Here is a 23,507-nt window from a genome sequence, read left to right on the forward strand (position 1 = left end):
GGAGGTGTTCAAGAAACGTTTAGATATAGCATTGAGAGACATGGTTTAGTGGGGTTATTGGTGGTAGGTGGATGGTTGGACTAGATGATCTTGTAGGTCTTTTCCAACCTAGCAAATTTTATGATTCTATGATTATTTTGTTCTTAAGTCAAGAGTTTCTTTAAAACCAACTGAGCAAATGCTGGGACACAATGAAACCGTGTTCTTATGATGAGACATACAACTTGGGGAATAGTTCCAGAAAAAATAAAGAAGGCATAGCAAATCTGTTTGGCTCTTCACATGAATATCTTAAAGAGAGGGGTACACAAAATCCAACACTCGAGATGGAAGCAAATTGCTTGCGTTGTCCTATGTAAATCCTGCAGCAGAGGTGATGCCAGCACAGGTCCCAGTGCAGCTGGGACAGGAACTCTGCATACTGCAGGAGAACTGTCTGTAACTGAAACCCACTCAATGGGGGAATAATTCCTAATTTTTCAGTTAAGTAAATTAGTTCTGACCAGAACTCCCACATGAATCCCCCATCTCTTTAGTGTCTCTTCAGCAGACACTAGAAAGTATGTTTAAGAAAGCTTATTTCTGATGCATACTTTTAAATGACTGCCACAAGTGCTAATTAGAAGTGATTCTGCTACCCAGCTCCAGACATATAATGCCAAGAGGAAATTCTGCCCCAATAAACCCACATATCTCTGATGCGGGGTAACAGAGCATGACCCGGACACTTTACTTAACATCAGAACATAAGGTAGAGGCCAGGTCATTCTCCTGTGATATACATCATTTTATGAGAACAAAGTCTTTGTAAAGACTTCCTTGTCAAAGTCACAGGAGCTACATTATTGTTAGACTCTTTACTAAGCTAGTCCGATGACAGGAGCCAGCAGCACTGTAGACGTGTAAGTAAATATGGTAATTATTATCAGTGTTCTCTCTCAAAATTAGTAGAAATCAACATGTCTTATGCAAGAGAAAAACCAGCAAAAGCAGCTAATTACAGAACTGGAAAGGCATTTTTATGACTGCCAGGAGTCAACGACAATGGTGGGACCTGTGGGCACAGCGTATGTATGCTATTCCACTGCCAAAGCAGTGAGGATTCAAACCAACAAGCAACACTGACTGCAAGCAAATACCTAGAAGAAAAAGAGATACAAACCTCAGCAGCTGGCCAAAAAAACATGTCAAAACAAATCAAGATCGCTGGTGAATTTTGCAAGTGTAACATGCCTGACCTGGAGCAATCAACCAAAAATTTCTTTCATCAGGAGGAGGCATTAGTATCTCCATGAAGGTCAAAATCAGTTTTTAGTAATAAGAATAGATTTTTGACATGAATGCAACTCTCCCACATCTTGTTCATTCAGATCACATTAGTCTGTCTGACAGTGTCAATCTTATCTCAATGTAGAATTATTCTGGACCTTTTGTGAGGAATTTTTAAAACTGACAAAGCCAACATTTGGCTTATACATCCAGCAGAGTCCCGGCATGGTCAGCAGAGCTTCACATGCTCTTGCCACTGAACATATCTTCTTCATCTGCTTTACACAAACAAAAAAAATCCATAAAACCAAACAAAATATCTTAAGAAGTTTCCAGGCAACTTAATGTAGTTAACCTCAAGCTACAGTGTAAAGAAACTGCTATTTATCTCAGCAATTCACTGCTTACCAGGATGTCAACAAAACCAGAAAGTCTGCATATTTATTAAAACAAAACAATTTTCTAAGATATTCCAGCCTAAGATTCTGCTTGCCACTTCTTTTGAAAAATTCTCCAGAAGCACAAATAAGACTACCAGAATCTCCAACTGCCCTTAATTTAAAAAAATAATTTAAAAATGAATAATGAAAAACAATTAAAATCCAGCTCCCAAACTAATCAAGTGCCTCCTTCCAAATTCTGGATTCCCACCGGATTTCCATTCACTGACTCTCCACTCTGAGCCCTCTGTTCACCTACAGATGGAAGAACTAAACATCTGTTCTTAACATTTCTCATCATGTGGTTTCTCAGATTATCACAAAAAACATCGTAGAATTACGTGGGTTAAGGTTGCAGATAAACACTTGCTGAGGCAGGAATTCAGCCTCCCTTCTTGTCTCCCCATTTAGAGAAAAAACAACAGGATGTTTTAACTTGTATTAGACCAGTAAATATACGGATCACAAAGCACATTCCTCTAGATTTTATACATATATATGCACATATGTACTTTTGATTTTGCATCTTGTGTTGTCTTTTTTTTTCCAGCTCTTTAAGCTGTTGTTCTCTATAAAATGCAGACTTTCTCTTTTTAGTGTCAAAGGGTGTTAGTTATATGATTTATGAAAAATTTGCTTAAGGAGTTATTTTCTCCTAATTGAGAATTGCCACTAAAAATGAAAGATAGAGCAAACCAAGGATGTATTCATTAAAATATGAAAGCAATAACCCAAAGAAGTAAGATACAAGGTAAACACAGCTTCCATCTCTCAGTGTACTTTGGGATGCTGATAGGAGACAGGCTCTTGCCCTACAATCATGGGGATGCAAGACGGGATGGAGACAGATATACTGTGTACATGCAGTTCCCATGAGGGATGGAGTTGGCATTTCAAGGAGAAGGTGCTCGGTCCTGATTTTGCCACCTTTTGTCCAAGGGCAAAGGCAAACGGCTAGACAAGAAGAACTAAAGTCCTATTTCCCCTCTTGCAGCTGGGGTCAGCACCTGTTACTGCAGGTAACAGAAGCCTTTGGTCTGGCTGCAGCCATGTCCAGGGCCTGCCTGCAAAGACTTGTATCTGGCCTATTTATTTTTATCTACATTAAAAGACACATTTCTAATTCATTCATTTTTAACTCTAGGTGTCTAGGATTTTATTCTGAAAGGTTTTATTTCTTGTTCTTTTTTTGGTGTGGGGAAGTTTTCTTTAGAAAAATGCCGCATTCACTCTGGCCAGCCTTAAGTCCCCAGCACACTAACAGACCCGATCCTCCTTACGTCCTTACAGTTCTCAGCCATCAGAAGTTTAAGGATTTTCTAAATTGAAGGACACTTTCATAACCATTGGAAATTAATGCACACTTGTTTATTACACCCCTTTACATATTTGGCCCATACAAAATCCTATGGTGATGCATACCAAAGCATATAAGAATGCTGTGCAAGAAACGGTGCTTTATTTGGACAAGCCCATTCACTGAAAGTTGAGGCCACTTGTTCTTGTATTAAAGCAAACCACAAAGCACCCCCTCCATGTACATCGAACAAAAGCCCACAGCCCCTCCTCACAGCCTTCCCAGACCTGTACTAGCAGCACTTCTAACCACTCCTGACACAAGCTGCAGTACCAGTTCAGTTCAAACTCCCAACAAAACCACACAAGCAGCCCCAAGGAAAACCCAGCTCCTGCCAGAGCAGCCTGGTCTCCTCACAGGGCTGCTCACTCTTTCTCCCTCTGGGCTCCCAGGTATGGGCACCTGCAGGGCCTAGCAGGTCTGCCAGCACAGGTGTCAGGACATGGCAGTGAAATGTGGAAACAGCTGGGAGATGAATCCAAAGGGAAAAACAGAGGAAAAGGCCTGATGAAAAAAGCAGACTGTGCTTGTGCTTGCTTTGTGATGGTAATAAACCCAGGAAAATGAGGTGAAGAATCAAGGTCAAGACGTGGTTAAACACCACTGTCTTTTTTTTTTTTTTTTTTGCCAGAAAGAGATGGCTATCAATCAGCCAACAGCTTCTTAAGGTTTATCCGAGGGAGGTTTTTATATACACTGAAGAAATAAATTTTTCTGGTTGTTGACTCCTCTGCTTATGCCTCTTCAACTCTGCAGAGTGCAGAAGGGCAAAGCGCAGCTTAACCTGCTGCCCACAACCTGCAAATGAAAACAGGGGTTAAGTAGTACTGCCAAATGCCACAGAAGTCCCTGGGCCCAATCCAAAGCAAAGCTTCCTTCATTCCACTGAGCTGTTGGCCAAAGCTTAAGCACACGCATCCAAGAGGCCACAGAAACCCCACTGGGAATTCTACAGTCTACTCAAATATATGCAAATGCAATTTCAATGAATTTGAAATACAGTTTCAAATCTAATATTTAAAATGAAACATTTACTCACTGCAGCACGCAGGTAGCATTGTCAGATTTTGTTTGAGTGTAACTATTGCTTGTTTGCTCTATAAATCTACAGTCCCTTTACTCACTAGACTCTTGCTGAACTCCTGGGGGTCCAGAAAGCACTGCAGCCTGCTGGGCACATATGTGGCTCACAGAGTGGGTCTCAAATACTCTCTAGTACTTAGGAATGAGCATGAGGGATTGCCTGTCTATAATTTTGACACTTTTACTGCAATCTTTATCCTAGTTTAGAAGCAAGCATCGGTCATAGCAGCCCAAGCATGACCTCAAGATTGCTAAAGAAATCAGTATCAGAGTAAGTGGGTTGGGATTGATACAAAAGGATTCCACCCAGGAAGAGGTCAAACAATTTATGCACACCTCTGCTCTAACTTCCAGCCAAAGGGAGCAAACCAGTCCAAGTTCTGTGGCAGTGTGAGTCCAGTAAGCCCAATTCAACTCCACTGTACTGCTGGCAGCAAAATAATTACTCTTCAATTAGAAAGATTTCCATCTAAAAAGAAGGATGACTGCAGCTCTGCTCTAAGACTTGGTGTTCTAGCCTGTGTCCCATCTGCTGTCTGCGGGCACTTCCCTCTGCCAGGAGACTCATGCAACAACCACTTCCAGCCCAGGGCACATCCGCAGGGCCATGACAGCAGCAGCTAGCAGCATCACGATACAGATTTTCTGCATACACGTCATCTGGCTCAGACTTCATTCCCGGTTTCCCTTTGCTTTTAATGTCTGTCAGTGAATAACTGCATCAGAAAATATGCAATTATGAGTTCTTCACCTCGATGAGTACAGCTGTAGCAGTCGTACCAGCAACCCTCACTCAGAGATGCCCAGTGCTGAGCTGCAAGGCTGGGACAGCTCTTCTGAAGAGGAGCTTCCCCTGGCCACCCCTCCCCAGCCTCATATGAAGGCAGCTGTGGCAGTGCCGTGACAGTGCTGAGAGAATGGCCTGCTCTCTCCCAGCCTGTCCCACCTTCGAGTGCTGTCCCTTCTCTGTCCCCTTAAAGTCCTGCCTCCGTACCTTCACTCTCACCCTGTATGTGGCCCCACAGGCAGGTTGGCTCTTGGCATATCTCCTCCAAGGGCTATAACACCAGGTAAAACACTTTCTTCTGCCAGGCGTGGATGGATGTAAAATTCCCTGCTGAAAAGCAAGCTTGTTACAGAGTGCCATCAAGAGCCTGGCAGCCCTTCTCCTCCAAGGTGAAAGGGAAGGAGAAACGGCTTTGTGAAAACAGCCAAATCAAACAGCAGCTACCCTAGCTGGCAGTCAACTGTAACAGTTATATAAGCTACAGCCACGCTCTCAGCTCATATCCTGGGTCACTCCAGAGGGGACACGACATGTTGACAAAACCCACAGGGCTATATGTTTTCCTTTTTGTTTTAAATTGCATAATATTACGTTTAATCTCATTATTTATCAGAGCATTTTCTGAACCTCAGTGCCAGACACAGGAGGTGACTTTTAAAGACGTGCAGCCTGACTTCAAAGGTAAGCCTTATTTCACAAGGAATGTGTGCTCCTGACACATGTGCAGGTGGAAGGAAGCCAGCAGCCTGCTGTCCGCATCAGGCAGGTGACTCCATTTCACGTAGCTCATTGCCACACTGAGCTTCTTCAGCTTACTGTCGAGAAAGCAGTGTTTGAAGGACGCCAGGAGGGTTGTATGAACCTTTCAAATGCCACTCCCATGTTTGATGTTGAAAGCGACACGAACGCCCATCGTTTAAGGGGGAATTTCAGTCCTCATCGATCCTGCTATCTTTTTTCTGCCTGATAAAACCACAGTGAAATCTAACCCCTCATTAACGTTTATCATACAACTGAATGCCTTTGAACACTGACCGCTGCCAAACAAAAGCCCTGTTTTTTCAGAGAGCCGTTTAACAGTAGCCAATGATAAATACCTTTTTCCTACACAGCAATACCAATGTGACTTCATGTTTAAGCAGGATGATCACCTTCAGAGGTGAAAGCGTACTGCTGGCTCAGCGCCCATGCAATTCTTGCTTTCTCTGCTAGGATTTCCAGTTAACTAGTGGCAACCAGGATGGTGCGGTTTATGTAGACATGCATCTACTGGGAATTGGCCCAAAACCAAACCCACATTTTGTGCAGCCAGGAAAACTAACTACTGCTAAGCAGGCCTGTCCTGGAAAAAGGGTGGCTCTATGGGACAAAGGATATTATCCAACATGCTTTCAGTTCCTTGAATACAAATTTCTTGAATTTCGTGACGACTTTCTCCTTAAGAACACTCCCCCAGCACACTGCAAACACCACTGCTGTGGCAGAAGAAGTCCCAGCAGTGGTGGCAGCACACTGGTTAATTAGGCCTGATTTCCTACTGATCAATCACATTACTGGCATCCAGAGAAGCTTATTGTGGTGGTGTGGTTATTTGCCAACAGAGCGAGTAAGGAAATTTTGCCTTGGATGAGCCAACAGAAGGAAGAATAATATATATATATATGCATAATTTAAGAACCAACTATAATTTTTAACTCTTACCCCCTGAGAAATTAAGCTCATATATTATTTTAATGAAGGCTCTGGGCTCAATATTGGAGAATAGTTCTATACATAACAGGAACTGGCAAAGGAGATATCCATTGCTGTTTACAAGCATTATCCTAATGGAAAAGAACTACTCCAAATGGCATGTAATTAGAGAAGAAGGATGCAGAGTCTAACCAGTCATTACAGTAACAGAAATTTGCTGTAGCGTGTGATTAACCTAAGAAAGGCATGATAATGATCTCACCATACCTACTCTTGCCTCCTGGCTATAAGAACACAACTAATGTGAATAAAGAGGCTTGCAGCTGAAACAGCAATTGCTGTGGCTTTTTCTTTTTTTTTGAAGAAGTTAAAAATACCTTCAATTCTTCCTGCCTCCACCTCTGCAGTTGCTTCCTGTTCTTTTCGCGTTCTCACTCTACTGCGCTGCAGCCTGTCCTGGACAATAAACACAGTAGAAGGAACAAAATAATCTCTGTAGTAAACCGCCTCCCGCTAAATACCTTCTGAAAAATCACAAGAGAAGACAGTGTGCTACAGCCACTTGTTGTCTGCTGCATGGAGGCACTGCAGGAAGCCAAACAGTGGCAAATTGGAAGCCTTTGGTATTCAGAGATAAAATTGGAGCAATTCACTGCTGTCTTCTACAACACTGGTAAATGCTCTTCTGAGGGCAGTGACACAAACGCATACATCCAGCTGAGGACTGTAACCTGCCCACCTCAGCCACATGAGCTCACAGCACTACTGTAAGTGGGACTGTTACACAAGAAGTTGTCTAAATCTCAGACTCCTTTACTTGAGGCTATATGCTTTGTTTTGAACTTTGATTCAGGTGAAGCTGGACCAAACCAGACAAAAGCAAGATAGCCTCATTATTATTATTTTAACTAATGAGGTACTGCTGCACACAGGACATGGGAAAGGCAGGTGGCGCCAACCAGACACAGGATGACACATGCTAAATGGCACCTTGCAATGCTTGGGAAAACAACATTTGTCACGTTCATCTGATAGTCAGTGACACCATCGTTCTTTATATCAAAAAATGATAGAGCAGCCTAACATCACACACAGTGGTGCATCTGTAAGGACTTCCACCCACCTAACCCTAATAAGGGAAAAAGCTGGATAGGAACATGGTGGTAAAATCTTACACCTATAAGCCACACTGTGTTTTCTTCAGTTTCCACCCAGAGCTGACAGACAGTGTTAGAAGGCACATCTGAGAAACCACCCAGGTTACAGCAACTATCACCACAACTGATCTGATCAGGTAAAACTCACAGAAGAATTTCGCTCTGGCTCTTGCCTAGTGAAAATGGAGGTTTCGGTATCATTATCACCGCCATAAAATAAGCCCCAAACTTCACCTCACTAACTTAGAGTCCTGAAGTTCACTGTATGACCAGAGAGTTCTTCAAGACCAAGAGAAGTGCTTAAGCCTTCTCCATCTACCACATGGATATACTTGAACAAAGAGACTGCACAGTGGTTTCCGTGGGTGAAGAAGCCAGCTCATTCACCAACTCAACATCTCAGTCTTTCTGCAGCAAGAAAAGCACTGACAGCTGTGCTGCACAGTGGCCTATTTTAGGAACAGCTCATTATAGATAGTCTGTCCCACAGGTGTCTGATGGTAATAGCTTTTCAGAGTTGCCCTTGCAGCCAACGCAGGTGTGTAAAATTCTCTCACTAACAATTTCAGGAATCACCCTTCTTTCTTCTATTAGAATTGTTCCCTAATAAAAGCTCATTCAAAACATGTATTTATATCCTAATATTCAATGCTCTTCTATCCTTTCAGCCCCTTCAAGTGTGGCTAAGGCTGCATACAGTTTTTTATATCATGTTTTAATGTGGATTTTCACGGGCTTAAGAGTAATTTCATTCTCTTCTTTTGAATTCTCAGAAATCACAAAGTTTATAAGACAAACCCTTATCTAGCGTCTGAGACTCGGCAAACCTCATCTGTGTCAGAACCCAACTAAAAACAGAAATGCTTCCTAAACACAGCAAAATCTGGAAACTAGTTCAATAAAAACTCTCCTCTCAGCTATTTTACAGTATTTCTCATTTAACCACACTGGAAACAGAGACTTGCCATGTTTTACTTTGTAATTCCCTTCAAAGCTAATTATAATATCAAGAGTCAATTACTGGAGCCATACATAAACCAAGACTTTGTTTTTTGTGGCCCTGGACCTCTGCAAGGACACTAGTTGTTACGACATTCCCACTCCTGTCGTGGTCTAGGGGCTTCCAGGGCTAGAATTCTGGATTTCTCATTTCTCCAGATTTGAGCCAGGAGCATTTACCTTTCCATTTATCATGCGACAAAAGCAATACACACTGTGGGGAAGGCACTGGTAAAGGACATTAACTTTGACACGAATTCTTGAATTACCATTCCTCAGGATCTCGGGATGATTGTAAAATTACTTAATGACTATCATTAGCATAAATTGCAATGATGGCTCAAACAAGATATATCTTGCCTGGTTTAACAGAGCCTCAGGTTTACTGAAGCTGATGCCTCAACCACCTGCTCAAGGTCAAGTCCTGGGCAGTGGGACTGGCACCAACCACAGCACCTACCCTTCCATGTACAGTTCTACATTACATACTGCTGCTTCACAGTGCAAGAGCAAAACATGCCTCCAAGTGCTGAGGAAAACAAAAGACCAGACTGAACAGTACCAGACAATTGTTGAGTTTACCACCTACCACCGTACTCCTCACATCAGTCCGTGCTCTTCTGTCCTCCTCTTCAAAGCAGCTTCATCTGCCCTTGCTCAGGCTGCCAGGAGTTTAACCTGCAGATGTTAGAAGCGAGCAGGAGGTCAGGCTGTTCCTTACCAGGGCACAGCTGTGAGTGAATAAGGCTCTGTGACAGCTTTGCCCTTGTTTCCAAGTCAGCTGGGGGCGTGAAAACCCATCACTCACAGCTTAGAGCTTGATTACTGGACTCGCATTGAACGCAATGCCTGATGCACAGATGTCTACTTGAGGGAGCGAGAAAACACATGGCAGCTTTTCAGCCAGAATGAAAATCCAGGCAACGTGATTTATTTCCACATGGGATCTTCTTGAAGATAAGCACTGGATACTTCACCAGCTGTGGATGTACAGTCAGCTTCCTACCACAATTTATTTTCATTGACATCCTATTTATGAACAGAATTTTTTTTTTTAATCACAAACCACGCATACATACGTGATTGCAGACAGACATACATACACAAATAAAATTGGATATATGCTAATGTAATAATAGGCATTCTGCATAATCTTGGTGATTAAAGCTAGGCTCTGAAATCAAATAAGTCTGAGTCTCTAAAGTGCTAGATAATCAGAAATACCAGCAAAGCCAGTGGGAGTCAAAAGTTGCCCAGTACTTTTGATAAGTCAATTCCTTTTGTTCCTGTTCTCATGCAATAAACGCCAGGAGGACCCAAAATATCTGCCATTTTGCTGGATGCTATATGTAGGCATAGAGATACGTAACATTTACAGCTTAAGCAGGCAAAATACAGAGCAGAGGAAGGAACTAAACTTTTTCTACCTCTTCTTTAGAAGATACTGCAGATGAAGACCACAGAGAAAACTATGATACAGTCAGAGTCTAACACCAATGGTTTAACTACAGAAGAGCTTTCTTTTATATCTCATAATTACTACTAAAAATTCTTTGCAATTGTTAGTGTAGAAATCGGGTTTTGGAGATCCACTTTTGAAAGATTACCAAAAGGTATCGAAAGGGATGTTGCCTTGCTGGATTACTGCCATTTAGCATGTCCTGAATCTATATGAGGTGAAGCAGTCTGGGATCTTTGCTTGAGCATAAAATATAAAAACAAACAAGTGTATAGAACATGCTGCTGCCAGCATTTACAAAAAGCAAAACAACAAAATAATAAAACAAAAATAAAAGAAACCCCAAAACCCTAGAAAAAAATCACTACCTTAAAGTCAAACCATCCGTAGAAAGGCTACCGATCCAAGAAAAGTACTTGCAACCCCATGCTTTCCCCTCCAGACCTGCTCAGCTGCTGGTTGGCACCAGCCAGATAATTACTACAGCCTGATCCTCACTGCCTCGGCTCTATTCACTTTGCTCCCTAATCTATTAATTTATTAACAGCTACAAACCACAGACCTCGGCAGCCAATGGAAAACTGTTGGGTTTATGCTATTACAAGTCAACAGGAGAAAAAATATCTTTGCAAACGCAGACTGCCACAGGGGGTGGTTAGAGACAGATGTTCAGTTAGCATTGCAGATGGGCTGGAAAATCCCATAGCACCACTCCAAACCTCTTACCCTTTCATCTCCCCTGAAGACAGACAGAAAACTTGCTCTTTTTCTCCCACTGTGTGCAGACTTTACCCTAAATTCTCAGGCAAAGGCTGGAACCCTTGGAAAGTTACTCCCTGCTGATCTTTTCCCTGGGCAGCAACTATATCTAGTTGTTCAGCTGTTGAATTTTAAGGTCAGTGTACTTCAGTTCCAAGCTTCTCCCACAAAACTGGAGAATGAACCTCATCTAGAAGTGCTCATTCTGAGAACACATGCTCATTCTGGGAACAGTTCTTCCACATGGACTCTGTTACTTTGTTACACAGGATTACCTCTAGAACTGCCGAATGAATTCTGGCCTAGTGGAAAGGCAGTAGATGGTTAAGGTAAAGGTAAGAGCTGCTTGTTTAGAAAAAAGAAGACATGCAGGGGGAAGTAAGTTGGTTGATCCACACGGCGCAGAAGTGTGCTGGCCCTCTGCCTCCTCGACCTAGGCTTGAATGCTCTTCCAGCACAGATTCCCCATCTGTCTCTCACTGCATGCTCTGTGCCAGAGTATTTCACAGCTTCATATAGCTCAAGGCCAGGGAACTGTTCACAAGAAATGGATGTTTTCAACAATGTTTTGCATCATGTCATTTGAAAGACAATTTAAACACTGTTTACATATTTGTGAAGGTGGCCACGCTCATACTTCTTGCAACCCCATGCTGTAATCTCAGCTTGGGTGTTGTAAGCATTGCTCTGCATTTCTAAGCCTCTGGTGGGTGGTTTTTTCTGTAATGCTATAACGTGATGGAAAATACAGCAATAATAGCAGGGTGGCAAAGTCCTGGGCTACACCAAATGAGGACAAGCCCAAATACAGCAGCCATAGATGCAGAAAGAAAGGGGAAGGTGAGAAGAGGGGAAAAAACAAAACAAACAAACAAAAACAACAACAACAACAACAACAACAACAACAACAACAAAACCCCCACAACCTTAGCTTGGGAAAGCCTCAGGTAGGCAGAGATCTCCAGAGAGAATCCCTTACCTCCACTGCCAACCCTTAAATGAGGTCTGGGAAGGGGTGGATCCTGGCTCCACCTCTTCCAGTCACTCAGGTACATTGCATGCACCTGAGCTCCCCTGGGTTGGCCCTGCCTTCCCAACAGGTGCTCAGTCATTGGTTCAGGCCGTGACTTAGCATTTCCACTACATTACCATTTTCTGATTATTATTTTTTTGTTATCTGTTAGGGCTATTTCTCTCAATGGATGACTAAAAGCAGAACTATTTTAAAAAATGTTCTCCCACTATACAGAAAGTATTTTTCTGTGTAGGGCTGTAAGAAGAAAAAAAGAAAGTATGTAGACTTAACTAAAAAGTGCGCATGAACAGAAGGGAAAAGCCCATTTTCCCAAAGATTGTCTTCTTTTCAGTCACAAACAGGAAATCTTTCCCCAAGAAAGCCAGAATTAGTCAATGGACTGACTGACCATTTCAACTGTCAGAAGTGAAGAATTTCAAATAAATACTGGGTGTCTACGGAACATTTAGCCCTGTTAAGTCCTGGTTGGAGAGTTCATCTTGGGACAAAATTCTTTGTTGAACACACAAGGTCAGCCTTCAAGATGGGGAAGGAGAAATGAAAGAATACTGTGTTACTTCAGGGGGTAACATACATTGCCATGTATATTTCTTCTTCAAAATACTAGTCAAGACTAAGCTAATGGGTCTACCCTAAAACACATTTAACTCTTTTAACTCCACTGTGCAAAAGCTTAGGAAAAGCCCCAGTATAGCCTGCTAGAAAAGAGGCACTTTTGCACTCTTTTAAGGTATGAGGACAAGTTGAATCATTAACCACTCAGCAAAAGGATCAAGGAAGACTGCATAAAAGTGAATGCAAACAGATATAGACTGGAGAAAGTCATAACAAGACCTATTCGGGGTCTTCTTCTCCACAAGTTTTTACCACTCGGGTCTTGCAAAAACACTAAGTTCTTGAAAAAAAACCCACACTGAAATAATTGCACTTGAAGCCTTCTGCATGGCATAGTCTATCCACACAAAGCACACTGAATCCAGATTTGCAAAATTCACTGGTACAACTAAAGCATGGAAGCTAGAAGAAATAGTGTTGAGCAAAACCCCATGCTCAAGCAAAAGCACATCCTGAAAGCTACTCTGTACAGGCAGATCCATGACTCGAAGCAAATCCCTGTTAGATTTTATGAAAGAAACACACCTTGAAGAGGCCAAAAACTGTTGCAAGGAAAATGCTATTAGACTGATTAATCGACTGATGTTCCCGCCACAACTTAATAACTTATTGTGAATAACTCCTCCTCCACAATTTGTTTCCCCAGTCCTGTAGTTTCTTTCTGGCCATAGGCATCTGTGAATTTTAGCATTCTTTTGGGAGTTTATTACCATCATTATCTGCTGTTTGGAATGGCAACATTGCTGAGCACAAGCCAGGAGCACTTCAGGACCATCACTAAGGAATGGAGAGCACAAGTGTTTAGAAGAGCATTCTGCGGGCTGAATGAAGTATCACTGCTAAATTTTCTTCTCATTCATCTCTAACTCATCTGCCCTAAATTCGTTCTGAATCAGCTGCCTACAGACTGGATGACTGAAAGGATGTTGTTTTTTGCCTTCCTGTCAGAATGGCAGCTACAGTGCCTGGAAAAAAATGGCATCAATTTTATATCTCTGGTTGGATACTGCTGGTAAAAGGCCAAATTTCTATTTCATATAAACTACAGCAGCTCAGTTGATGGGGTTTTCATCAATGAAATTACAGCCTTTTACTACAGGGTCAAATTTCACCCATCTAATTCAGGTTTGGTGTTTTTCTTTTTTCTGAGCAGTATGTAAGCTACTGACTAATGTACTTTTTGCAGTAGCAGGTGTGGCAGTGATTGCTGACTAGTTGAACTCATGTAGCGGTTAAAGACTAATTTGATTGCAGATGTTGGATTATAAATCACACTGAAAAAGATGAAAGGTTTAAGCAGACAAAATAAGAGACAAACTGAGAGATTCGTTAGTCACTAGAAGGTAGGCTGTATTATCAGAGAAGCAACAGCACATGGATTGTTTTGGGGTGTCAGTACAGATCCCACTGATGACTAACAGTGAATAATGCTTGTTACACTGCTCACTATTAGATTATTATATTATAAATTGAATAGCTAGCTACTTAAAAAAAATACCTGTTATTAGCTTTTACTTTTTAAATTTTATTTTACTCACACCTAAGTTTTTTTTGAGGAGTGGCTTAAACACAATTGTGAGGACTCTCTCCCTGTCATCCGCCTGTTTGGGTTAGCTACTGATAGGGACATCTGCTCCCATTCTTGCAGGCATGTTGCTTTGGATGTGACAGACACCTACACATACCCTGCATGCATACCCTGCTGAAGCCCCTTTGCGTGCTATCTGATTAATACAGTCAGTCCACTTGCCTTCTTGTTTGGGAGCAAATGTGAGTGTGCCTACTATCTGTCTCTTTAGGCCAGCCCTCTGCCACCTTCCAGCATGGAAAACTGTAATTCTAAAATAGGTCATTTTATTATAAAAATACATTTCCCAAGCAATGTTCCCCTGAGGCTCTTCATAATAAGAACATCTTTTGAATTGAATAAATATTGTTCTGCTATTTCCCAGTATCAACTGCACTTATTTCTATGATAATGCCCAAGCACAGTCCAGCTGGACGCAACTCTTAAAGTACATAATTTAATACAGGAATATTTCCAATGGAAGGCTTCTACGCCTTATGATAGAATTCTATTATCTGGCTGATTTTATTGCTCTGTGGATGGTGTAAAGTGGCCCCATGACTTGAGGTATGAACTGTTACCCTGAAGTTAACGTAAAGGCCTCTCACCTCACCAAAACAAAGACAACCTCTGTGTTAGTTTGTATGTCTGGTAAATGCAGCTGGAAGCCGCTTATCCCTTCCATTTCTTAGGCATCAAGCTAATCAAGACTAAGACAAAAAAAAAAAATGAAGGCTAGATTCATTCCTGAGTGTCAAAAAGCCCAAGCAGCTAAACTAATGAAGTTAATCCTTCTGTAATCCTCATTTGTTAAAACTTTCCTCTGCATCTCCTGATGAAACTTGCCAGACTTCTCAGGAAATGAAGAAACAGATTTTGGTCCTCAGCCATATTTTGCAGCACATCCTTATGCATTTCCAGCATCATTAGCACATGGCCAGAACTATAAGCTGGATTTAGCCCTATTAATCTTAGGTTCTTAGGCATGAGATAAACAGCATCAATCTTGCACAGCCCCAACCTGAAGTCACTGTGAGCAGGTCTTCCAACTCAATTCAGCCCTCTGCAGAGACAGATGGATGCACATCTACAATTTGTAGTGCTTACTCTTATGGCATAACCAGGATTATTTGGAGGACTGGAAAGTAGGCAGAGGCCTGGAAGTCTGGTCACTTCATTCTGCCATGCCACTGACTGGGGTGACCATCAGAAATACCACTTACCCTTTATCAGAAAGTGTCTTTGTTGTTCCGAGAATTGTCAAAAGTCATCACAGTTGCATTTGAAATTGGAATGCCTGCTCCTGTGGATTGGATGGAGCCCTATAAGTTGTTTTACAGAGTACTCAGACAACCTTGTAAGGCTGTTGCTTAACTTCAGCAGAAATCTGGGTTCTCATAAATGTATGCGGATATTTATAGCCTGCTCAGTGGCTTTTAACAGATACTACCTAATTATTAACCTCAGGGGGAGGATTAACATTTTCTTATAATAAATATGGAGATGTTGTAGTGAGCTGCAGTGTTATAAAACTTTCAGCTCTTGTTGTGAAATACCAGACTTTCAGGGTGGAATAATTCTGTCATCTTGTTTCCATACAGCTCTACTCAGAGTATCATCTTACTGACAAATGTTTTGTCACATTACTTCTACCCCTTCCAATGCCACCCAGCATGCTTCTTATGTTTTATCATTTCCCTAATGACTCATCTCTTGAGCTAAGCCTATCGACTGTGAAGTTTTTCATGAAACTGATGCTTCAGAGAAGAGAGTGACGTTAACATTAGGAACTCATGAATTCAAGAAGTTAAATGCTAAGGTCTGATTATCCTTCTGTCCTTTCTAGCCTATGGGCTAGACAACCTTCTCGAGGGGAGCTGAGCTGGGAAGACTGACGGGACTGCTGTACCTCTTCACTTTCTGATCTTGGGACGTGGTGATATCCAGTTTATTCCTCAGTGCACAAAGGCCACCCTAAAAGCTGCTATGACCTGCAGCTCTGGTAGTCTAAGAAAACCAGAAGTTGCTAAAACACAACAGGACCCCGCATATCATCTTTGTTACACATCACTAGGGTGAAAGATTTCCTATCTAGTCTATTACAAACTTTCCAGATTTACTCTGTTTTTCAACACTGCTTTTGGAAATAGTCCATGGTCAGAGTAGTAGGACCCTATCTGAGTGGAGGTACCTTTCCTCAAGTACTTGGCAGACACACTGCTTTGTGGGCTAAGATCACACTGACACAATAAGAATATAACAGAGTTAAAGAACCAGTCCTTTGACTTCAAAATGTTGTACAGTTTCTTCATGAAAGCAAAATGATTGCACAAGAGTCTAAAATTGGTTTCAGTCAGTCTGGCTTTAGGTTAAGAGATTCTACTTTTCCCTAGTATCTGAGTAACCACACACCAACTCTACTCCTTATAAACAGGAACACCCATCTCTTCCCAAAACCATGTGAGATCAGATTAGTAACTAGCCTACTCTTATTTTCCTCTTCTGTTCCATCCAGAAAAGGAAAATCCATACATCTAAAATTTACACCCAACCACGTATCTATTTTTACTTGTTTTACACATTGTGAGTGAGTTAAACATCAATTTACACAAATTTAAGGTAACACGAGACCACTTTGTTATCCCATGATGGAAGTTCCCACTGTTCTACGGTAATACCTGAACTGTTTTTCACAGATCTCTAGTGATGTTTCATGGAGCAGGACGTCTAGCTCTGCATTTAAAAAGGAGGCCTGGAGCCATGGAAAATTTCTGAATAAAATCTTCCCTGACATCACTGTCATTATTTGAGAGAAGCCATTTCTTTTTACAGTATACTTTTAAGACCTGTCATAATGTAGCAGAGCATTCATGTTCTCTATTTGAGTCTGCTGCCTTTTTTTTTTTTTTTTTTTTTTTTGCTTGAAGAACAGTAAAAAATGCATAGCACCTTGCACAGGTTGCTTATTTCATCTTTGTATCTTGAGATTCCCCCTCTCCCCCATCAAAAAAAGACCTTCCATCACTAGAATGCAATCTGGGATCCTGATCACAACAACAAATATTTTTCCAACTTTCTTCAAAAGAAAACTACACGTGCATATAGAAAATCATCCTGATCTTCAGGACAAAACACCAACTGCTGGTAGTTGCATAATGATTTCGAAGAGTTATCAATATTGACTACTGTCAATGAGCTCCAGCAGAATCAAAAGGTAGAGGTGTTACAGAGAGAATTCAAGCAAACATTTATCACTTTTCAAGATTCTAGAAACATTGGTCCATTTAGCAGAAAAAAAAAGGGCAAATAATGAGATCTGCCTTTCGAAAACTGAATCTTTGGTCACTACTTTCTGCTTATTATATACATATTGGTTTTTTTTCAGCCAGTAAGAAAGCAGCCTTTCATGCTAATTACTTTGGTCTTACTTGATCTGCGCTTCATCTGAACAAATATGTACATAGCTGTAGCCAACAGAGCTACTGAAATATCTTTGTTAGTTCTCAGACTTTGCCAGGCAGCCCTTCAGAAAACACTGATCTTTCCACCGTTCCAGTCATTCCACAAATGAATGCATGCACTCACTGTGTAACTTCCGATATTTTTGTAGTATTTATATATAAAACATCATTGACATACAAACCTAAATCTATAAATGTGATCAACATGGCATGCCATGGCTCAACCTGCAGATACTGACTGCTCTCTCTCTCCTTACTGGTCCAGACGTTGGCTGCAAAGTCATGACAGGTGTGTTTTACATCACAGACTTGGCAGACACTTTACCATGTATGTTAGCACAAATTTACCTGAACTAGGCTCCTGCTAGCAGGTAACAAAGCTTTCAAAAACAAAAGTAGAAGAGGAAGCAAGCAAACCTCTGTGCATTTTTAAAGGTGTGCTTGTTATCATGAAACTAACTGCTAATCAGGGGCATCTGCACAAGAACTGGACTGTCTTAAATCTAAGAGATTGGCAGAGTGCTAACCCCATAGTGTGCGCTCCCTCCTTAATGCTCTTCACCCAGTCATGCAATGTGCTGATGAGTCAGTCAGTCTTGTGCTGATGGACTTCTCTGGTCTGGCTGTGGAAATTCGGTGTCCAACAGATTGGACCTATGATTAATCCACGGGCAACACAAACAATTTTAAATTAAGCAATGCTACTGCTTCCTGGATAAGAAGTTAATCAGTCTGCAATTTAGATTCCTGTCTAGTGACAGGCTTCATATCTATAAAACAGATTATAAAATAACCATTTTCTTTCTTTCCTTAGTAGTGATTGTGAGTGTTGCCTAAGAAGGTAATGAGAAATAGCTCAGAATACACTCTTCTCCATGCCCTCAGGAGAACAGTTTCATCTCCAGAGCTAAACAGTGATATAACTCAGCTGGGAAAATGAATTGTCATTTGCCAAGCACTACAAACTGGGAGTCTCATGTGAGAGCTGGTCTGAACTGTGCTAGGCACCATATTTGCAGATACTAACACATCAACAAAGAACCAGGGTGTTTGTGTTTTCCTTTATTCTTGTCCTTCTAAGAGGACTGAGGGAGAGAGGAGGGTATGGAAGGGAGCAAACTCAAACAGTGCCACACTTCACTAACTTATAATAAATAATAAACAAAATGAACAGTAAAAATAATGGGAGTTGCTGACAATCACAACCACAGATATTATAGAGACCCATGGTTCTGTATCAATAAAAAAATAATAATAACAGAACCTTCTTGCATGTCTGTTTGATGTTGGCTATGGTAATAGCTTCCTTACCTGCCAGTAAGTTCTGTAGTGTAGGACTGTGGAGTTGAGATGGGGAGAAAAAAAGAATCCACTTAGTCCTCTGTGGACATTCTTGACAGAAGATGCTACAGTAATTCATTGCAATATTTATAACTGTTGGCATTTTCCCCTCCACTTAATTATTTTTCCTATTTACATGTGTCCGCTGCTGGCAGAGGACGAAGCAGGGCTCAAAATGATACTATGCTCATTTCCAGTCATTACTTTTTTGGTCTCCATCCTTCCTGTTTTCTCTTTTACTCACACACTGCATGCAGTTGCAAGTGTCAGCTATGTGCTTTTCTCATATTTACTCAGCAGCATTCTGACACCTCTGCCCTTTCATATGTACTGCTCATTTACAGATGTGAACACTTAGCAACTGCCTCCAAGAAGCAAGTCACTCAACTTTAATAAGTAACTGATCTGTGATTAAAGAATTAATCAGTACAAATCTTCCTTTCTGCAGAACTATGAAAGAATTCCAAGTCCATGTATATAATAAAATATATACATAGCCTTTTTCCTTTTTTACTATTTATAGAAGTAAACTGTGGCCAGATAGACTCTCAAAAGCTTCTCCTACAGGAATGTAATTTAACTTGATTCAGAATGTGTATAAAACTTTTTTTTTAACCAATAAATACTATCAGTCTTTGCTTTGTTCTGTCTCTTAAGAAGCTGACATTTACCTGAACGAACTGATGTATCCCAAATATGAGAGAAGTTTAGCCATCTTGTCACGTAGTATCAGTGCTTACAGACAGTGCATCCAACTCCTATCCATGATTAATACATGAATAATAATGGATGAATTTTGGTACATTTCTAATCTTCCATAATAATGCCAAACAACTGCCAACAATCCCTCACACTGGTCACCCTTTTTTGGTCAGTTACACTATTCACATATACACAGAGGCACAGACTGAGGAAAGGGCTAATGCCTCTATCTTGGTTCATCAGCTAACTTTTTCCTAAAACCTATTCAAGCTGGGATTTTGCTTACTTTAACTACACTACTATTTTTTAAGTATTTTGCACCAGCTCATAACCCTGTAGGACAGATCTGTAAGTTTTATCATTTAATCATTACATTTCATTAAATTAAATCATTACATTTCATTAAATAACATCCAGGATTGCTCTCAAATCCACAACTGCAACAGATTCAGCCCATGTGCCCTACTTCTGTCTTCAATGTAGGTTTTATAAATTAAGAAATGATGTATATCTAGAAGAAGAGTCATACACGTTTCAAGATTTTGCTCTATAGCTGTAGGACTGCAAGCATGTTGTTTTTTACACCTGCATCAATTTCAAAAGCAAACCACAGGCAGGGTACTGTTCTCGGTATAATCAGCTTCTCCTTAGTTTTGATTGCACCTAATGGACGTCGTTCATGTTGCTCAAAAATAAAGGTTGCACTAATGGCTGTAGGACACATCTGACAAATGTCACTACTGCAACCATATTTTTCTTATGAAATCCACCTAGCTGTAACCCACCACTTGTCCCTCCTTGCTGAGCACTCTTCAGCTGACACTGTAACTGTGAGACTCATAAAAACACCATCTTCTGTCCATCACCGACTAGTAGGGTTAATTAACAGGCACCGTTCTTAATGCTGGACTGACCCAAGCTGGTCATCATGACTCAAAAAAGATGAGTTTTGGGACCAACCACTCTATGGAGAGAGATGTTCTAGTTGCAAAAGGAATTGAAGAGAAGATGCAACGCTGAGAAGGGAAAGTATATGCAAAAAACCAAAAAATCAAAAAACAAACCAGAAAGAAAAACTAGCCCAGTTTGGGAGAAAGAAACAGCATTTGAATGGGAAGGGAAAGCTACAGTCCAGGTAACAGAAAGTCAAAATTTCATATGGGGGAAATCTACAATTAAATCCACAATAAGCAACTTCTAAGATGCTGACACCAATGTGAAAAGAATTCCCTGCAGTTCGAGGGTTCGCAGGGTTCTATATTCCATCACCTCTGATATCTTAGCTCAGTAATTATTTTTACCCTTTTAATAGGCACCTCCCCCATCCATCACTGTTAATACCTAGTGCAGTATTTTGTATAGACATTTTCAGAGACTTGGAGAAAAAAAAAATCCTTTGTGGAATTTCAAGAGAGCTTGCTGTACTGATACTTAAGCCACTACATGATCAGAATTTACATTTTCTTAATTGTAACACAGAAGACATTCATTCTAAAGACTGAAACCTGCCATATTTATTCATGCAAACAAATGCTACTCACAGGAATCACCTCACCTACTTTATGGAATGGTTTGCCTTTACAGATAAGGTCTTTGATTTTGCAAACTGAAACACCTCAGAAGAGGAAAAGATGGAACAGTATTTAACCCAACCATTTTTTTTTTATATTATTATTTATGAACAGCCCGTTCTCCACTGCCAGCAAAACTATAGCTACTTCTAGACTAAAATCAATATTTGTTGTTGACCTGCAATCCCCTGAAAACACAGGCTTGTAATTGGTATTATCACCATGCTCCACAACAATGAACAGACGACATATCGGGAAACTATGTCGATAAGGGGCCTTTCTATTCCTCTGCTTGTGAAAGGGCAAATACCCTGATTTTCTGTGCCACGGAAGTGCCACAGGCATGCCCGTCAGTAGCTCTGCAAGCACAGCATTTGTTTGTAGTCCCAGGGTTTCTTCATGGGGCTACAGGAAATGATTCTTGCACTTTCTAAGTGGCATTAGTTAGAAAGGGATCGACTCAGCGCTGTGTTCAGCACAGCTGCACACACACACCAACATCCGCACAGCGCTGCCTGACTGTGCCCCTCTGACACCGCCCTCCCTCAGGGTGCACTGGTTAGCCCATAGGCAGAGGGCAGTCAGCTTTACTAGGCCAACTCCGCCCCTATAAAAACCCCAATAGATCTCACTTCACAGAGCATCTCCCACACCAGCGCCTTCAGACAGTTAAATCCACCCACAGCTTTTCAGTCCCCTTTGGGCTGCTGCATGCTATCAGAAAAGTTGACGACATCCTGCGAGAAGCCTCTGGCCCATGCTGTCAGGCCTGTGCTTTCTAAAGAAAGCCATAAACCCAGGGTTGAGCGCAATCTGGACCAGTAAAAGTCAGACAATTCAAGTTCAAGACCTGCAACATAGTGACCATGCACGCGTCAGCCTTGGCATCACACTGAGCGAGGGCTTTACCGTTCTGTAAGGCAGGAAAGCAAATCTCTCCCTCACCAACGCTTAGAGGCACAGCTGAATGAAAGCAGCTATGAAACCAATTCACTGTCATGGGCGCTTTCAGTTCTTCATTTGTGCTTTACTCAGTATAACTTCTCCCCCAACTTCAAATAACTTAAAGGTTACATGGACCGAGTGCTACCAAGAAGGAAAAAGACAATTTTGGCATAGAGGGAGAAACACCAGAGCTTGACTATTGTTAGAATGCTGCAAACTCCCTGGAAGTGATAGGAGGGTGGCGGGGGGGAAGGTTGAATATAGGCACATCCAGAGTGATGCATGTAGGAAAGTTTAGTTTAAATACCCCTTCCAGGACAGGCAACCAACTCCTGAGAAAACCCTGGCTTGCCCAGAAACGCAGGGATCACGGACACACAAGTTCCCACCGCGTGGTCGTGGGAAAGAAAAGTTCGTACCGCTGGGTGAATAGACAGGGGAATACTGCGCCCGATGTCATTATCTCTGCACGTGACATTAATGGGAGCCTTCCTGGAAGCCACTGTGCCGTGCTGGTGGCAGCACTTTGCAGGCGGCTGCTCTGGGGGCTCTGGAGAAGAGTGTTCGTTTTTCCTCTGGAGCCTTTGTATTCCTGGGAGAGACCAAGGGAGTGCGGCCTATTTATCTCATCAGAGACAACAGCAAGTGGCTATTTAATTACCGTCCTTAAATACTTGCACAGAGAGACTATGTGAAACTATTTAATCTGCCAGACAAAGACGTTACGAGATCTCATAGCCAGAAGATGAAGTCAGAAAAGTTCAAATTGGAAATAAGATGCCAACGTTTAACAATGAGATTAACAATCCGAGCCAGTTACCCAAGAATGTTGTAAATTCCCCATCGTTTGAAGTCACTAAATCACAGCTATTTGAAGAGGCTGGTGGGCCAGACCTCCATCTCACTGGGGAACACTCTGTGTTTTGTATTATACAAGAGGTTAGGCTACGGGATCACCACCAGGACCCTGTTAAACCTGCTGACAGCACTGCTGTCTTTCCCTGGGAAAAAAAGGAAAGAAGGATGAAGGAAAAATTGTTAATGAAGCCAAGGCCTGCACAGAGAGAGCAAAAAAGTAGGTTGAGCTGTGGACAGCAAAAGTCACACACTTGGTAAGATCACTCAGAATTTGGCTGCTAACTTCATTGGCAGAAAGAAGAGGCCTGACGGGGACTTATGACCCCCAAACCAGGTTGCCCCAAGCAAACTCTCAGCAAAACTAGGCAGCTAGCTAAAAGTGGTTAGCAGCATCAGGCAAGCCTTTAAC

At 41.6% G+C, this 23,507-nt stretch overlaps 1 protein-coding gene across 11 annotated transcripts in view; it reads right to left on the reverse strand.

Annotated features, from left to right (window-relative positions):
- GPRIN3 (GPRIN family member 3) overlaps positions 1-23,507 on the reverse strand; it is a 68,606-nt gene that overhangs the window by 12,052 nt on the left and 33,047 nt on the right. For 2 of the 11 annotated variants that reach the window (XM_021395243.1, XM_021395244.1), the window contains exons 2-3: positions 9,374-9,462; positions 7,006-7,084 (exon numbers count right to left, since the gene is read on the reverse strand). The exons of 3 other annotated variants lie outside the window; for them this stretch is intronic. The gene's annotated coding sequence lies outside the window, so the exon portion shown is untranslated. Of the gene's footprint in view, positions 1-3,674; positions 3,865-5,143; positions 5,267-7,005; positions 7,085-9,373; positions 9,463-11,928; positions 23,498-23,507 lie in introns of those variants that run through there. 6 more of the 11 variants (XR_002438149.1, XR_002438147.1, XR_002438146.1 and 3 more) reach the window with 6 other exon arrangements.

Source organism: Numida meleagris, chromosome 4 (assembly GCF_002078875.1).
Source record: "Numida meleagris isolate 19003 breed g44 Domestic line chromosome 4, NumMel1.0, whole genome shotgun sequence".
NCBI classification, from domain to species: Eukaryota; Metazoa; Chordata; class Aves; order Galliformes; family Numididae; genus Numida; species Numida meleagris.